Here is a 13863-nt window from a genome sequence, read left to right as displayed (position 1 = left end):
GATAGAGTTATGTTTCAGCTACAACACAAGACACTGCTACATTGGGTTGTGTCTTCTGATACCGAAAAAGATAACGAATAAAAGAAAATATTTGGTTCATTTTACAATGAGCACACAAGATAGCACTTGCTATTACTAGAAGTACACAATTTTATGAAATGTTTATTTGTATGTGTAAAGTATAAGTAAGAACGGTCTTATTACGAAATATATATATATATATATATATATATATATATATATATATATATATATATATATATATGTGTGTGTGTGTGTGTGTGTACATTGTTTGATCTTTCTTGTGTTATGTTTCAGATTTTATTTAAATATTAATTTACATGTACGGAAATAGATTTTGAGAAGAAACTTGCGCAGAACGCCATAATGCGTTGTTGCCAAATTTGAACGTTTACTGTTGTAGTCACAATAAGAAAATTCCTGGATTCTAGCGTTGCAGTTTGCGAACCGGAACTCAGCTGTGATTTGAGGTAAGGGACGAAAACTATTTTATCCAGTAAGTATCTAAGCAGGATTCCATTATTATTTGCTTTATTATCTTGCGTCTGTGACACTCGACATTATTTGGCAACGCTGCACTATTCAAGCAACGTTTAGCATAGCACCGAGAACACCTAGTGATCCACCTTAAACATGTAATTCTGTTCAACTGATTAATTGATTTTATTCATCTATTGACTAATATATGTATCATTTTTGAACAGTAAACAGAAATTAAAACTTAAGAGTTAATAATTTTTAGGCTTTATTCTGTTAACCACATAACCGTCTGTTACCATGTTAGTGTTATAATGAAAAGCTTGATGAAGGTACATTTCACTGTTTGCTTTAGTTTAAAAGGTTGTGTAGTTCTCGTACATCATCAATTTTTAGCTTTACAAATTCGTTTTACTTCATTTTCCCAAAAATTAACGACCATATAATTTTATCAACTTAATGAGACCTGTAGATTGTCATTTGCCTTATATTTGGGTATTTTTTTTTGGTTAGAAGCTAAGATAAGTGTGGAGAAAACGTCTAACAAATTCTTAAATTTTCCAGATAATTTGACAGCAATTGAGCTACTAACGTTATCTATGAGAACTAATTTCTTTTGTTTTGAGTACTCCATAGGAGTAGCTAAGAACATTAAGCTCTTTAAATTTAGCTATTAATTATACAAAACATTATGAATTCATTTAGAAAATGATACGGTAAGATTCGCTATGGGCTACGTAAGCGAGGCAGGAAACAACTGCGCCCAAACATAGGAAGGCCTATTGAAGAAGAACCATTCGCTCCACAGGACATTTCACCATCTCTGTCTCCAAGCGCCATGGCTTCTTCAGAGAATCTTAAAGAAATTTGCTGATTGTGAAAAGTTGTCCCTAATGGCCTTACAAAATCACGGAGAATGAGAGATGTCAATATCAACGAGAAGAAAACAGGGTCCCCTTGCATTAAAGGTTACGCAGAAGGATCTACTTGTCAATATCTATGGCCCTTCTGCTAAACAAATCTCACCCAGCAAAATACCCAAGACAAATCCAAAGTGCCAGAAGACCAAGTCCTAAAAGGAATTCGCACAAAACGTCTTAGAAATGCACTGCTGTCCTGTCAATTCTCTGGCTTAATATCTATATGCAACACAACTACGGTTCCCATGGGTCGGAAACATTTGTATAGCATCCATCTTCCTCAAAAACTGCTTGGAGAGTTAGAGGGCATCTTGTTAGGAATTTGGGAACTTCTATTATATTGAATATGTCGTGTTCTCTTAGGGTGTTCTCTTTTACTTTTGCAAACACTTTTGCAATTACGAGATCCGTGAACTTCTGAAGACTATGATCTCACACTCAGTCAAACATGAAATGTTTCCCACGAGTCAATGCATATGCCACCTATGACCAATTATATGTTAATTTCTTAGACCAACAAGTACAAGTATGTATTTGCGAATAGAAACAGATATGTATTTGCAAATAGAAGTTTGTACCTTTTCGCAGTGTCCAACAACCGATCAAATGTGCTTGGCTGAACGTCCATGGAGGGGAAGACTGTGTAAACAAGATCATCAACGCCAAGAAGATTTATGCAGGTATGATTACAATAGGTAAGTTATTGCTTCTTGGAGAGTAATTGCTTTAGATTGTTCTGGCCTCATCGTCAACGCAAGACCCTTTCTAAGGATACACAATCAAGTGATGTTGGTAACACCTACATTTGTAATGTGTGTGGCTTTGCTAGTTGACCTACATTTACCTGATACGGTCAGCTGCTTAACTGACCAGAGATGTCAAACTGAACGTCGCCATGAACATCTAGCATTGTTACCATTGAGTCTAATGTTGGTAACGGCAACTGTTCACACATTTTGTGTAAAAATGTCAGTACCAATTGATGGAAGTATTTCAGATGCCGCAGTTCTGTGCTATCTACATGTTCCATTCCTGGTAACTCAAAAGCTGCCACTGGAACAACTAACACAACTACATCAGGGAACGATCCTGTAGCCGAGGATGGAAGCTCGATGCTACAAGAAATGACAAAGCTTCAGAAAAAGAAAAATACAAGCAACGAAGGATGAACAGCTAGCAACAGAACTAGAAGGATACTGTCACTTGGTACATCGTTAACAAAGCACAGTTGTAAAGGAACTCCTTTAGTTCCTTTTGTCGCAGAAAATATAGAAAAGGAGAAATTACACCTCTTTTGACTAACAAGGTGGTTTGAGGGTACTGCTCCCAGAAGGCAATAAATTTCTTCTTACCTTTGGCTCAATTATGGATAGTCATGTCAAATTTTTGTCGCGATATTTTGCTTCTCCCGAAAATGTACCAATGGTAGCCGATCACCATATGTCATGGTCATGGTCTCACAGTAATTTGTGTTAATGAGCATCATATATGATGCTCAAGAACCCGAATAGGTTAGTAATCTGTGATATCGAGCATGAACATCATATATGGTGCTCATGGCCCCACAGAAAAATAAGGTGAGCACCACATATGGTGCTCATGGCAGTCAACCTGTTAAAAGAAATGTTGGAAATTGCAAGTTTATCGCCGCTAAATCACTTCAATTTGAAATGAAATGAAATCTTTCAGCTTTACGTTCCACGCTTAGGCCGTGTACGCTAAAGGAGACGGTGATGATGAAAAATGAATTAAATGGTGGAATCAAGAAAGTTCAATGGTGGAGAACCCCGAGGAAACCAATGCACATGGCGTTTGTCCACCACAAAGTTCAGTTGGTGAGAGCTGGGTTCGCAGTAGAGACCCCACGCACTAGAGGTAAATATTCCACCACTGAGCCACCGCAGTCCCACAAGTTCAATTTGAATATCAACGTCTGGAAAAGCAAAAATCACGCCCAGATCATACATAGTTCGACGATTTCGAGAAAATTGCTCGTTTGCAATAGAAAAGATTAAAACTCTCAATTTTTTGAACATCTGTAGGATTTGTATATGTGTGTATATAATATTGTACAAAAGTAATGAATATTGTATATTTATACGTGGAGCACGCTATATATTTTGAGATGCCACGAAACTAGAGGAGTGAGAGCTGGCAACACTGCATTTTTAAAAACCACCATCCTTGAGAAGAAAAAGTCTGGCATCAGTTGAGTCGCTGCTGACATGTGTTATAGACGAGTTCTTAGTGAAATATGGAGTTGTACAGAGAACATGTGCGCACAATGATCTACTATGATTTGAAAGCGGTTTAAGTGAACAACAAAGTCTTGAACGGTTGCAACGCGCATATGGCGATGAAAGTCAATCACTGGAAACTCTGTTTCGGTGGTATAGTGAATTTAAAAGATGATGAATATCGCTTGGTGATGAGGCACGTGCTGGTAGGCCGTGTTCATCAGTGACTTTTGAAAACATTGAGCGAGGGCGACGTATGATCGAAGAATATCCAAGATGCATCTATCAAATGATTGAAGCAACCCTTGGTGTCGGATCCCCAACAGTCAGTTCAATTTTATATGATCATCTCCACGTGAAATAAATTGTTAGTCGTTGGGTGCGCCATACCTTGAAAGATTTCCAAAACGCAGAGCGAGTAAGAATCGCGCGTGAAACGTTAGAAATGTTAAATAATGGTGGCCGCAGTATTCTGTCTAAACTGGTAACAGGTGATGAAACACACATTCCATGTTTCGCTGTTCCTTCCCACCAGGAGAGACGTGTGTGGATTCATGAAGATGACCCATCCCCAAAAATGACGAAAAAGCAAAGGTCTGTCAAGAAAGTTATGCTCGGAGTCTTAGTGAAAGAAATTAAGCTTGAAGAACAACGTACAGCTACAGCCACCTGGTACACCACAAAATATTTACCGTCAGTGTTTGAGTCAGTCAGGATTTGCGGGTTAATGTTGCATCACGACAATCCATCGTCGAACACGGCACAGCAAACAGTTAACTTTTTATGTGAAAATAAGGTGAAACTCATTCCACATTCGCTCTACTCGCCTGATTTAGCCATATATGGTTTCTGGTTGTTCTTTAATCTAAAAGGCATTTACTTGATCGACGTTTCACGACGTAGGAGGAGAATGATGAGGCAATTCATCACTTTTTTGAGACTATTCCAAGTCTTTCAGTTGTGAAACCTTTGATTACAAAAGTGCATTAATGTAGGTGGGTCAATCCATGCAAAGTGATCTAGAAAAAAAGAAAAATTGCCGCTCGACCATCTCCAAAAAATGTAATTTTTTCATGAATGTTTATCATATATCAGGGTACTTCAAAATCACAATTAATTATTTTTTTAAAACATCCCTTGGCGACGCAACCGCTGCCGCCATTTTGCGTTTTTTCGATTTTAGGCGCTGACGTTGGTTTGAATATCTCAGTATGAAATATTCAAATTGAAAATAGCTGGACGTCTAAAACTCGTGCCGAGTTAACACTTTGATCTCTTAACATATTTTCCTAAACCACTTAAAGGGAGTGAAACCAGGGTCTTCAGTAGCAACATTTTTGGACATTGAAAACATGTTTGGGAAGAGGAAACAACTGACGTAGAAGTCTGAATTTGTGTGTGCATGTAGTCCGGGGTCATAAGTTAATACACAAAAATTTACAGACCCTTAGCTGCTCCTAAAGGCCTGAAGAAAATCGTAAAGTTGGTAAATTATGCCAAATTAGCATATTTTGCTCTCCAATATCTCCAATGGGCCTGCATAAAAAATCTGAAATATTGGGAATAGTTAGTCCTTTAGTAAACCATAACACACAACAAAGCGCGTTTTGGGTTTTTGAGTAGAAGAGGGTCTATGAAGTAATGACGTCATACTCTAGGAGGTGTTTTGTTCATAAAATCTTTTTTTGAACTTTGAAAACATGTTTCGGAAGAAGAAACAACTGACGTAGAGGTCTGAATTTATGTGTGTATGTAGTCCGGGGTCATAACTTAACACACACAGAATTACAGATCTGTTGCTGCTCCCAAAGCCCTGAAAAAAGTCGTAAAGTTAGGGAATTATACCAATTTAGCATATTTTGCTGTCCAATATCTCCAACGTACTGGATAAAAAAATCTGAAATTTTGGGAATAGTTAGTCCTTTAGTATACCATAACGCACAACAAAGCGCGTCCTGTGTTTTTGAGCAGAAAGGGGTCAAAGTATTAAGTAATGACGTCATACTCTAGGAGGTGTTTTGTTCATAAAATCTACTGGAAATTTGTTGTTATGAAGTAAAATGAAGTAGGGTGAATGGTTAGTCCAGTCAAGGATCTCAAGCTCGTTCCTTTCCTATAATTATGACACTGTCTTACCACACCCACAGCAGCACTGGTGAAGAATGCCGTTATCAGCAGAAGGCGAGAAAAGTCAAAATGCACTCTTGACAAAAAGTCTGCAAGTACTCCTTGCTCTTGCTGCATACTACATCAATGATACTCAATCATGTTTATTCTTGTTTTAACTGCCAACTCATGCAGGAGACTGTTATCCTTTCTTTTGATCTAGATTATCAAGTCAGTGAACACTTACTCGCTGTAAACACTGACTTCCGAATGTAAACGTTATTACTTAATACTTTGACCCCTTTCTGCTCAAAAACACGAAACGCGCTTTGTTGGTGTTATGATATACTAAAGGACAAACTATTCCCAAAATTTCAAATTTTTTTACCCAGGCCCAGTGGAGATATTGGACAGTGAAATATCCTAAATTGGGATAATTTACGATTGTTTTTCAGGCCTTTGGGAGCAGCTACAGGTCCGTAAATGTTTGTGTATTAGCTTATGACCTCGGAGTACATGCACACACAAATTCAGAACTCTACGTTATTTGTTTCCTCTTCCGAAACATGTTTTCAATGTCCGAAAAAGATTGTATGAAGAAAACACCTCCTGGAGCATAACGTCATTACTTAATACTTTTTGGGTATTAACTTATGCTAGTACACATGCACACACAAACTCAGACTTCTGCGTCAGTTGTTTCCTCTTCCCAAACACGTCTTCAATGTCCAAAAATGTTGCTACTGCAGACTGATTTCACCCCTTCAAGTGGTTTTAGGAAAAAAATATTAAGAGATCGAAGTGTTAGCGCTGCACAAGTTGGAGACGTTCAGCAATTTCTATTTGGTAGGACAAATGCATTCTGAGATATTCAAAACAACGTAAGCGCCTAAAATCGAAAAAACGCAAAATGGCGCAAGCCCCTGTGTCGCCATGGGATGTTGTAAAAATTAATTAATTGTGGTTTTGGAGTACCCAGATATAGAATAAACATTCATGAAAAAATTAGATCTTTTAGAGATGGTCGAGCGGCACATGCTTGATCACTTAGAATGGATTGACTCAGGTGGTTATTACTTTGAACAAAAATAAACATATTTACATCACACGCCTTGAAGTTTTCTTGTATCTTAAGATATATAGCGTGACCCCCGTGATCCCTTAGCTGTGCTCAATTGGCTTACAAGGAACCGCTCTGAGTGCAGGGTCGGGAAACCAACAAATCGTTGGTGTCATTAATAGCTCCTTCCCATCAAATAACAGTATACAAAATATTAGCTGCTAATGGCCACTACAGGGGGAACCAGGGGGAGGCTTTATCAAAGACAGACGTATGTGATGCAGTTTCAGGAGGACGTGATGGACACGAGGGAGGTGGAAGGAATGTGAGTCTTTGGAAATGAAGAGATAAGGCAAAAGTAAGGAATACGTATTTCATGGAAAAAGTTGAACAATGACAGGGTTCGGAGGCATAAGCCCCGGAAGTGCTGCATGTGGTTCCATATATAGAAATACCGTCAGGCCACAATAAGAAACGAAGTCGCGTCAAGATACTCACAGTATATATATATATATATATATATATATATATATATATATATATATATATATATATCGAAAATTCAAACTAGTAATAAAGAAAAATAACAGAGAACCACTAGTGACGTACTTACCTTAAATAGGTGACATGGATGTAAAGCAAGGTCCTATTGGTGATGCAAAATCCAAACTCTTACGGAATATGTGTGTTCCACGTCACAAACTGTGCATCTGTGTTGAAGAAATGGTCCAAACACACTGGCACTTTGCTCCACAAGCAACGAATAAAAAACGATAAGCCACACTGGCGACAGAATGTAATCTCAGTGAGATCAAAGGCAAACTCCTTTGAAGTTGTTGCCTTTGCCAATTGCTAATATAGCATAAATTATTCCTAGTACACCGAAAATTTCCTTTTTACTACTTTCTTGAGTTAGTGAAATTATACCAAATCCTGGGAGAATTAAAATATAAACTTCAGGGTGACCAAAAAATCAGATTAGGTGTTGATATAAAATAGGATCTCCTCCTCTGGAAGGATCAAAAAAAGAAGTGTTGAGGTTTCGATCAGTTAAGAGTATTGTAATAGCTCCTGTTATTACTGGAAGGGATAGTAGAAGTAATACGGCAGTAATTACTACAGATCATACAAATAGTGGTATTCGTTCTAAGGTCGTTCCGGGGGTTCGCATGTTGATTACAGTTGTAATAAAGTTTACTGCACCAAGAATTGAGGACACACCTGCTAAATGAAGGGAGAAAATAGAAAGATCAACAGAGGCTCCAGCATGAGCAATGGCACTGGAAAGTGGGGGGTACACAGTTCAACCAGTGCCCGCACTACTTTCTACAATTCTTCCAGTTAATAGTAGAGTTAATGAAGGGGGGAGTAATCAAAGTCTTATATTATTTAGGCGAGGGAATGCTATATCGGGCGCTCCTAGTATTAAAGGAACTAATCAATTACCAAAGCCCCCAATCACAATTGGCATAACTATGAAGAAAATTATAATAAAAGCATGAGCAGTAACGATTACGTTCTAAATTTGATCATCTCCAATTAAGCTACCCGGGCGTCCGAGCTCTGCTCGAATAAGAAGGCTTAGTGATGTACCTACTATTCCTGCTCAGGCTCCAAAGATTAAGTATATTGTACCAATGTCTTTATGATTCGTAGAAAATAATCATCGTTGCAAGGGAAATAGGATGGCCGAAGTATTAGGCGATAGATTGTAAATCTATTTATGGTATATTAAAACTCCTATTAGGTTTTATAGTCAATATTTATGATGTCGGGCTGCAATTCCGGAGTAGTGGTTAATATACTAAGACCTAAAAGGTTGCCTTTTATTTACGGCTTTGAAGGCCACTAGTTTTTTTTTTTAACTTAAAGTCTTTGTTTAAAGTATGTTGACTGTTAGTGGCAAGACAATTATACCTCTTAGCGAAGTAATAAAGGTTTCTTGGTTTTTTTTTGGTAAAGATGTTCATGTTTGGTTATGATGATTAATAATGAAAGCAGTATAGGCAATTCGCATATAGTAAAAGAGAGTAATTAGTGCCGTTATTACTATTAAGGTAAGAATAATAAATGATATTTGTTCAGCAGTTTTTATAATAATAATTCACTTAAGTAAAAAGCCTAAGAATGGGGGAAGGCCTCCTGAGGACAGGAAGCTAGTAAAAATGGCTAGTTTTGTTGTTACGATGATTTTATTAGAGAAAGTTTGATTAATATGAAATATTTTGTTTATTGCGAAAAGAGTGACTGCTATTGTTGAAAGTAAGGCATAGAATAAGAAGTAGAAAGATCATGTGCTATCACTTAATAATAAAGCTATGAGTATTCAGCCGGTATGCTTGATTGATGAGAATGCTATGATTTTACGTAGTGATGTTTGATTTAGGCCTCCAATCGATCCTACAATTAAGGATAGAATTAGAGTCAGGCAAATTAAATTTGTAGAAGTTAAACTATAAGAAAGTAGGCCAAGGGGTGCTAATTTTTGTCATGTTATTAAAATAACGCAGTCTATTCAGAGTATGGCCTCTATTACTTCTGGTATTCAAAAGTGAAGGGGGGCAGCTCCTATTTTAAATAGTAGGGAGATGGAGATTAGATAATATGCAGTTTGCAGTCCCATGTAAAGTAAAATAATTGCTATAAGAAGCAAGGATCTTGCAACAGCTTGAACTAAAAAGTATTTTAGAGCAGATTCGGTATGACGTTGATTGTTGGTCTTTGAAATTAGGGAGATAAATGATAGGAGATTAATTTAAGACCAATTCAAGTACCAAATCATGATGAGGAAGTTAGGGAGATAAGGGTCCCTAGGATAAGCGTTGTTTAGAATAGTAGAGTTTTAGGATTAGTGAGCATTAGAAAAAGAAGAGTAAATCTTCATATGCGGGTATGAGCCCACTAGCTTATCTTAGCTTATCTTTCTATATCTTAGTGTACGATGCACGTTGATTTTTTATATCAAAAGTGAAAGTCTGATTCTTTTGGGTGTAATAAGATTATAATGAAATACTTGATTTATCCTATCACGATAATCCATTAATCATGCACCTTATTATTTAATTATTAATTATAGTGGTATATGGTATTTTAAATAGATTAGTATTATATTATAATGACTAAATTTAGGAGCATTATATATTAATAATAATTAAAACTTGAAAATCTATTAAATCTTCCTAATTAACCTGAGAAACCGGCTAAAGGTATATTAATAGGCTTAACGTATCCATTAAATGCTAGTTTTTACCGCATAAGTGTAGAGAGAGAATAAATATACTTGTAAAGGATACAATTTTGTTTGTAGGGGAAAAAACAAAATTGTATCCTTACAAGGGGGAGAATAGGATTCATTTAATACTAATTATTATCAATTAAAGTTAAAGATATAAGTAATAACTATCTTCTTTAGTATTATAGATTAATAATAAAGTCTTATCCTGGCTTTCCTTCTCTTATTTATCTAGTTGTACATGTAACCTTTTGGGTAAGGAAGTAGTTGTTGACCTTGAAGGTGAATAATGAAATTGATTGGTCGCAGTACTTGTTTTTGTTTATTAATAAGTGTTTGAAGCAGTTAAGGTTTGTGAAGATCCGGCGAAATTCGTGCCAGCCGCCGCGGTGAGACGAGGGGGTCAGAGGGAAGAAATAAGATGGTTAAGGTGTAGTTATAGATGTAGATTGAAGGACTTTTTATTTTTAGGTGAAATTATCATTTAGAATAGTAAGTTCTGTATTATGAGGCTATGAAATTATTTGTTAGACTAGGATTAGATACCCTATTATTTTTAATGTAAAGTGGAATACCTGGGTAATAGTAGTTATGTTCTTGAAACTCAAAGGATTTGACGGTATTTTAGACTATTCAGTGGAATCTGTCCCGTAATTGACAATCCACGATATATTTTACTTGCTGTTGTATTGCAGTTTGTATACCGCCGTAGTTGATGGTATTAGGGAGAAGTTACATACCTTCAGTATCTTTATTGAGAAGGACTTCAGGTGAAGGTGCAGCTTATCCGTAAGAGGAGATGGATTACAATAAAGTGTTTATACGGATTTTAATATGGAAATTATTTAAGTGAAGGTGGATTTCAATGTAATGTTAGTTATGTTGCTAACATGAGTAGGGCTCTAAGATGTGTACACATCGCCCGTCGCTCTCATTTGTTTAGGTGAGATAAGTCGTAACATAGTGGGTGTACCGGAAGATGTGCCTAGATTGGGTAATTACAAAATAGAGCTTGTTAGTTGAGCTATTCGTTTACATCGAAGAGGTTTCTGTGCAATTCAGATTATTTTGATTGAAGGAAGTACTTATTGCTGTTGTTATTATTGATGATATTAAGTGAATCAACTTGAAATTGATGTTATTGTATAGGGTATAGAATTAATTTTTAAGTATTATAGTTAATTAGTACCGTAAGGGAATGTTTAAATAAGTGAAATCTTTTTTGGGGAAGAAGACATAGAATACCTTTTGCATCAGGGAGCATTGAATAATATTGTTATATAATTATTTCCCGAAATGGAAAGAGCTAAGATAATGTGATATTATAAGTGGCATATTATTTATTAATCTTATTTTAGTGGTGAGATGCCTTTCGGCTTCCATTATATCTGGTTGAATAAGAATTGAATTTAATTCAGCTGCGGCTAGCTTGTATGAATTTAATTTTGTTGTAGTTTGGCCATAAGTAATAGTAAGGGGGATTTGCTTCTTACTTTTGTTATTTATAATGTGGTATTGTGTTGAATGAAAGATGTGGGCTTAGAAGTAGCCATCATTCGTAATTTTGTTATAACTTATTTGAGCTATTAATTATATTTTGTTACATTTAATTTATTATTATACTTTTGAATTATTTGAGATAATTTAAGTGGTGTTATTAGTATATTAGAGAGAATAAGTAAAGGAATTCGGCAAAATTTTCCTCCGCCTGTTTATCAAAAACATGTCCTTTTGTTAAAATACAAGGTCTGACCTGCCCAGTGAGAGTTTAAACGGCCGCGGTATCTTGACCGTGCGAAGGTAGCATAATCATTAGTTCTTTAATTGTGGGCTTGTATGAAAGGTTGTACGAGTGGAAGACTGTCTTTATTTGTAAAGTTGAATTTTACTTTTGAGTGAAAAGGCTTAAATGATTTAAGAGGACGATAAGACCTGTAGATCTTTATATTTAATTAGTAATTTTTGTGGTTGATAATGAATAAATGTGCTATTTGAGTATTGCGTTGGGGCGACGAGAAGATAAATAAACTCTTTTTGAGACGATTAGTTTTGAGTATTATTCCTTTATTAATGATTAATAGACTAAGTTACCTCAGGGATAACAGCGTAATTTTTTTTGAGAGTTCATATCGACAAAGGAGATTGCGACCTCGATGTTGGATTAAGATTATTAAGATTAAGGTAGTATTTATTTCTTTTGCATTTATTTGAGTGCGGGGTACCTTGCCTCGGTTTCGGTATGATAAACTAATATATCTTGCTTGAAACTGTTTTTTTACCTTTATCTCTTAATTACCTTATATTTTTAGGAGGTATGAAGCTTCTTTTTATTTCTCGTTTAATTTAAGTGTATTAAATTGAGAATAAGTTCTTAGAGCTTTGCTCTGTTGTATGTTTTCAAAACATATGCTTATTCTCAGCCAAAGAACTAGGGCTTATGTAATAAAGAGTCTCATAAGGTAGAGAGGTATGACACAAATAAAAATAAGCGAAGTAGATAACTGTTAGAATTTGACCTGTTAGAATATAAGGATCTTCAACTGGGCGGGCACCGATTCATGTTCGGAGGATTACTGTACCAACTATAATTCAGAACATAATTTGATTAATAGGATAGAATTGTAGGCCTCGTATCTTTCTAGTGTGAAAGAATGGTATAATTATTAAAATGAGGATTGATATTACTAGAGCAATAACTCCTCCTAATTTGTTGGGAATAGAGCGGAGAATAGCACAAGCAAATAAGAAGTATCATTCTGGTTGAATATGCACAGGGGTAACTAGGGGATTTGCTCGAGTGAAATTTTCAGGGTCCCCTAATATATAAGGATTCCATAGAGTAAGTAGCATTAAGTCTGTTATTATTATTAAAAATCCAATAGCTTCCTTTGTTGAGAAATAAGGGTGGAAGGGGATTTTATCTTGGTTTCTATTAAGGCCTAAGGGATTGTTAGAGCCTGTCTGATGTAGAAATAAGAGATGTACTATTGATATGGCGGCAACAATGAAAGGTAGGTGGAAGTGGAAGGCAAAGAATCGGTTTAAGGTAGCATTATCTACGGCGAAGCCCCCTCAAATTCATTGTACTAATATTGTTCCTAGATAGGGAATAGCCGAGAGTAGGTTTGTAATAACTGTTGCACCTCTGAAAGACATTTGACCCCAAGGTAAGACACATCCTACAAAGGCGGTTGCTATTACTGAAAGTAAAATGGCAACTCCTACTCTTCAGGTGTGAAGGTAAAGTTAAGAACCATAATATATACCTCGACCAACGTGTAAATAAAGGCAGATGAAGAAGAAGGATGCGCCGTTGGCATGTAAGGTACGTAGGAGTCAACCGTAATTCACATCTCGACAGATGTGAATTACTCTATTAAAGGCTAATTCAATTCTTGATACATAGTGTATTGCTAAAAATAGGCCGGTAGCAATTTGAATAATTAAACATAGGCCAAGCAGGGATCCAAAGTTTCATCAATATGAGATATTAATTGGTGCACGCAAATCAACTAAAGCATTATTAGCAATTTTGAAAAGGGAGTGATGTAGGCGGATTGGTGTTGACATATGTTTTAGAAGGTCGAAGAGGTCCTTGATATAGGAAGTGACTTTTACTACTGCAATTAATGTAATAAATAAGTATGTAGCTAATATAATAGTATTTATTAAGATTGATGTCATATAAAATTTTATACCAGGAATTTCTTGGTAATTAGTTATACAAACATGAGGGTCTGGCATTGAAATTATATTTGGCAGAAGAAGAGGATCAATAATAATTATAATTAGGACTAAGAAGAAGGGAAC

The 13863-nt window shown here is 36.0% G+C and overlaps 1 protein-coding gene across 2 annotated transcripts in view; it reads right to left on the bottom strand.

Annotated features, from left to right (window-relative positions):
- Positions 1 to 13863, bottom strand: part of LOC145663671 (uncharacterized) — a 1057537-nt gene that overhangs the window by 1029844 nt on the left and 13830 nt on the right. The gene's annotated exons all lie outside the window — the stretch shown is intronic.

The sequence above is a fragment of the Thermobia domestica genome, chromosome 11 (assembly GCF_964235325.1).
Source record: "Thermobia domestica chromosome 11, izTheDome1.hap1.1, whole genome shotgun sequence".
Lineage (NCBI taxonomy): Eukaryota > Metazoa > Arthropoda > Insecta > Zygentoma > Lepismatidae > Thermobia > Thermobia domestica.
The sequence above is the reverse complement of the archived record's forward strand: the minus strand, read 5'-3'. Positions and strand labels throughout refer to the sequence as shown.